Genomic DNA, 5,329 nt, shown 5'->3' with positions numbered 1-5,329 from the left:
ATAAAGTTGGCTCTGAACGTTGCTCCGTGGTCCCGCCGTGCCTTATTCACGCCACAGCTCTATATCTCAGTAATATTTTATCTAGGATAAATGACAAGTTTTCAAGCAGGTTAAGTGCCTCTATGCACCTAATTAGTTTAGATATTTCCTTTATTTTCTTCATCTCATATGTCATTATACTGAGTTTGAGCAAACCTTAAGCTTGATGCAGACTACTTCATAACAATCGTCCATCTCAAATCATAACTGACTAGGTTGCTTCTTATTATTAATATTATATCATTATTAATATTATCATCTTTTTCTTTCTATATAATAATAATAGTATATTACAATATTTTATTAGTGTATATCACTACACTACTACTGAGCCAATTTAATAGTTAGGATCATCTTACTCAGCAAACAGATAATTTAGAATTCATCCAATCTGTACAAATTTTCTTTTTCTCTGAACAGGATTGTGCCTACTTTTAGACTGGTCTTCTGTTTGCCTCATCTCAGATCCAACCTTCAGTCACATTCATTCTCTCTGTTGCATGTCAAACCAAATAGTTTATTATTATATATTTTATATTTTATTTTGTATCCATCAAGGGCTTCGGGTGATCTGCAGTTTCACCATTTCCCAAGCTGGAGACATTTACCCTTTCACACACTTTCCTTGGCTGAACAATGACACAGCCTTAATGTACCTTATGCATCTCTCTATTTTATTTAAAAGGTTTTCGTGTGAATTTTTTCCTTTTATTCATTTTATACATTCTGGGCATGGTCGTCATGCCAACTATGTTTCATTGTTAATATCAGTTTACAGGTTGTTATCCTTCCTATTATTAGTTTCAATACGTTAAAAATAAGTTCTAATGTAATTTTGTCTTTATTTATTTTATTTTTGTACTTCTGATATTTATATCTATTCGTTGGGGTCTGTTTCCAACCTTTTTAAACTACTTTAAACTACTTTGATCTCTGGTTTTCACTTAATAAGGGTTTTGTCAGTCACTGCACTGTAGTGTGACCTGATGCTGATTTTACTATTAAAGTATCTTCTGAGAATTGTACTTCCTGTGGTTTTTTGTTCAGAACGGTTTTACAAGTTCCTGTATCATATAACATCTGCACTGGTTTGCCTTTTACTTCAGAAACTAATTGATAGACATTAAATACTTCTGCGTCACTTTTGTCATTTTTATTTGGCTTTTCCTCCTTTAGTCATTCATTTAAATATTGCCGTTTGTCCGTTTTATGTCTGCAATCTCTGGCGAAATGCCCTTCCTTGCCACAATTCCAGCACATATTATCTCTTTCTTCACTTCTTTCGCATATGTCTGTCTGTCCTACGTATCTCTGGCGCTTTTCCTCTAAATCCTCCTGAGAATGCGATAAACTCTGTTTCTGGATCTAATGTGAAAGTACCCGTGCTTGCAATTTTTTTTTTAATATATTGCGCGGAGCGCGTGCTCGGCATGTTGCAATGCGTTGGCTAGTGGTCATTCATTGTGACCTAATATTTTTCCAACGTGGGATTTCACTGCGGGTAGCAGGCCATTCAGGAATGCATTTTTTAGCTGCTGTTGGTAAGGACCGCCAGGACCTTCATTATAATCCATTCCTGAATGTTGCCTAAAAACCGGACGCAGGCGATCTAAAAAAATCGGACGCTGTTTCATTTTCTTTTTGTTTCACTTCACCAATTTTGCCTATCTTTTTGTGACCACGGCCGGAACACGAATATATTTGGGTTATTATCACGTTGTGCCTCTGCATAAAGACCAGACTGAGGTCTAAACAGATCACGGGATAGTTTAAGGGGGGTCGCAGCAGCGGGAGTGGGGGTTGGCCGTGCAGCAGCGGAAGTGGGGGTTGGCTACCTCTGCCTTTTTCATTTTTCTTTTCTTGTTTCTTTTTTTTTTTTTTTATTCTCACATCGTCTATCTGCCTTTCGCTTCCATACTTGGAAATATTTAATTCTTACGTGCGTTTTCCTTTTTTCTTTAAATCTTTTGTTTCTCCTACTTGTTTCAGTAATACTCCTTTAAGTTGTGATAGTGCAGATGGGCTACATTTTCCTTCCCAGGTGGAACATTTGATCTTTTTAGGATTTCTCCATCTTTGCACACTAATTTGTCCGGCGCCTGGACATTTTTTTTTCTTTTTCTAACCACTGTTCGTCAACAGTAAACTTAGTGGGCTGATTACCCATTAAAACAGAACTACAGAGCCTTCTCTGGTATTAGACTTAAGAGTGGTTATTGACTACGCCCTTCTACTCCACTCTGTTTGGTGGAGCGGTGTCAATTTTATGAGATGAAACTCAACCATTCTCTTTTGTCACCAGTACTTCAGCTACTGACGGGAAATAAAATGACAATAACAATGTGAGTGATTCAGCAACGTATTGTGCTGTTCAAATCAATTCACTCTCAACACACAGAAAACACAAACATTTATACAGACATTTATTTACACAGTCGCGCAGACCTTTTTGGCAGGTCAGTCCTAAAAATTCCTAATTTGAGATCCTTTCGGCGGATTAATCCTTAAGCTCTTATTTTGAAAATCCTTTCGGCGGATTAGTCCTTAAGCTTTTATTTTGAAAATCCTTCCGGCGGATTAGTCCTCTTATTTTTCCTCTTATTCTTACACGTGGACCCTTTCGGCGGGTCTTAAAAACTTTTATTTTTACAGATCCGTGCAGTGGATCAAACTCATTCAATCCTTTTGGTGGATTACTCCTAAAGCTTTTATTTTGAAAATCCGTGCAGTGGATTAGACTAATTACATCCTTTCGGATAAGACCTAGGTTCGTTTTACGCGAGTGTAAGTGAGTGGTTTCTTTACCTTCCCAAGATTCTCTGGCTATGTTGAAAGTCAGCCACTGGATCCCAACGTCGTGGACCACTTAATGACACTGCCAGAACCCGAATTTAACGTCTCTGGACTTTCATTCTTAAATAGAAGGCTGTCGACAGACTTTTTCAGTGCAGTTTCCACAACGCCAGAACACAGCGGCCGATGCTTTCTATCCGGCTCGGAGGACCAAGAAAATGTGAAGAGAAAATTGTAGAAGGCAAAGGAACTCAGACTCAAGATATCTTATACATGTGCACACGTCCCTCACCGTCCAATCCATCCAGCACCAAATGTGTGCAGGACAAATGTGAGACAGAGGAAAGACCGCCCAGGGCTTTCAGAACTCTCTTTATTTATACTTAAACGAGCTTTCAGGGAAGTAGGAGTGGCAAAAACATTTCCATAAAAGGAGAAACTGTTCGCTTGTCAACTAAAACAGGAGATAACTTTGTATGTATAGATTCCCATATAAGGGGAGCGAGAGAGAGAGCGCCAGTTTGTCTGCACAGGAAATAGTGTCGTATGTCACAGCATTCCTCTGCACATACGTCTCCACTCCCCCTCTCTATAGTGGTTCCAATTCACAAGCTCTTCTTCCTTTAAATGAAGCTACAACTAAGCATAATCACAAAATTAAAAAATCTTTCATCAAGAGGCTATAGAGACAGCTAGTTGGTAACGGGGCACCAGGGAGCAGATCAATAGCGCAATCATAAGGTCGGTGTGGGGGTAATGACTGAGCCTGGTTCTTCTGAAAATCCTCTGCCTGGTAAACAGGAGGGACGTTCAACAAGTCAGAGGACGCAGGCTGCTCAGAGGAGATCAATGCACTAGGAGGTGATGCAGCCTTAAGGCAAGTCATGTGACAGTCCTCCCCCCACCCAGTAATGCATCCCTTTTGCCAGTTAACATGAGGGTTGTGTTGCTGCAGCCAGGGGTGCCCTAGAACTAGCGGAGTTCTAGTGGCTTTAAATATAAAGAAACAAATCTCCTCTGAGTGGTTGCCGGAAAGAGTGAGGATTAACGGCTCGGTGATGTGTGTGATGTCCGGGAGACGCTGTCCTGACAGAGTAAAGATGCGTAGGGCATGAGGCAGAATCAATTAAAACGGAGAGAGAGAATGAGACTCAGAGTGAACAGAAATCTTGGCTGATAATGTTAAGCATGGAGGAGATTTATCTTGACTGAGTTCGCCCACCAGCACTCCTACCCTCACTGGCGGGCGTGGCCTTTTACTTGACGGGCAGATGGCAACAATATGTCCTTACGACCACAATAGAGGCACTCACCGGCCAAGATGCGACGCTGGCGCTCCGCTGCAGAAAGATGTGAGCTGCCGTCCCGCATTGGTTCCTCCCCATCAGCGCCCTCTAGTGCCCAAGAGGGTCCGTGTTCAGCTGATGAGCCTGCACCGAGTTGCCCCATGGCCTCATGGGACTTGTAGTTCCGCTCAAAGATACAGAGACAGGTCCAGGGAGAATCTACATGTCAGGATTTGTGTCGTGGATGAGAGGAGGAGGACCCAAACGCTGGACTCACAGGTAGGTAGGTGAAGGTGGGTGTTTATTGCCGATGGAGTGAACAAACAGAACAGAGGTGGGAAATGGCTGGCTGGACGGCTGACTGAATGAACAAAGGACTGAATGGCTGGCTGACTGAACGCAGGTGGAAACGACAACATAACATCAATGACACGACAGTGAACGAGTAGAAACAGAGGGCTTAAATACACAGACTGATGAGGATGATAGTGAGAGACCGGTGAGTACACAGCTGAACATAATCTGGCTAATGACACGAGACGAGCTGACACAGGAAAAACAGGAAGTGAGAACATGGAAGTGGCAAAATAAACTGAACATGAACAAAACTGAAAACACTGGGTCACCGACCCAGGAACCCTGACACTACACACACACATTGAACGACTGGCGACCTGTAACCCTGACCCCCATCGTAAGCAAATGCTTCGAGAAGCTGGTCAGGGACTTCATCTGCTCTGCACTACCCGACTCACTGGACCCTCTACAGTTCGCATACCGCCACAACAGGTCCACTGATGATGCCATAGCCCTGACACTACATACTGCCCTGTCACACCTGGAGAAGAGAGACACGTATGTGAGAATGCTGTTTGTAGATTACAGCTCAGCATTCAATACCACCGTTCCCTCGAAGCTGGACAGGAAACTGCAGGATCTAGGACTGAGCAGCTCTCTCTGCAGCTGGATCCTTAGCTTCCTGTCTGACAGACGCCAAGTGGTCAGACTGGGCAGCATCACCTCATCCCCCGTCACACTGAACACTGGTGCTCCACAGGGGTGTGTACTGAGCCCTCTCCTGTACTCACTCTACACCTACGACTGCACGGCCACTAACAACTCCAACATCATTGTGAAGTTTGCAGACGACACTACAGTGGTGGGTCTTATCACCAACAGTGATGAGACAGCTTACAGGGAGGAGGTCAGCG

The 5,329-nt window shown here is 42.9% G+C and overlaps 1 long non-coding RNA gene across 1 annotated transcript; it reads right to left on the bottom strand.

Annotated features, from left to right (window-relative positions):
• Positions 1-2,114: 2,114 nt before the first annotated feature.
• Positions 2,115-3,125, bottom strand: LOC120722192. The gene is made up of 2 exons (XR_005693373.1): positions 2,803-3,125; positions 2,115-2,622 (listed from the first exon to the last, which is right to left on the bottom strand). It is a non-coding gene; the product is annotated as an uncharacterized LOC120722192 (long non-coding RNA).
• Positions 3,126-5,329: the final 2,204 nt, after the last annotated feature.

The sequence above is a fragment of the Simochromis diagramma genome, unplaced genomic scaffold, assembly GCF_900408965.1.
Source record: "Simochromis diagramma unplaced genomic scaffold, fSimDia1.1 OVJJ01000618.1, whole genome shotgun sequence".
NCBI lineage: Eukaryota > Metazoa > Chordata > Actinopteri > Cichliformes > Cichlidae > Simochromis > Simochromis diagramma.
This window is presented reverse-complemented; position numbering and strand designations above follow the sequence as displayed.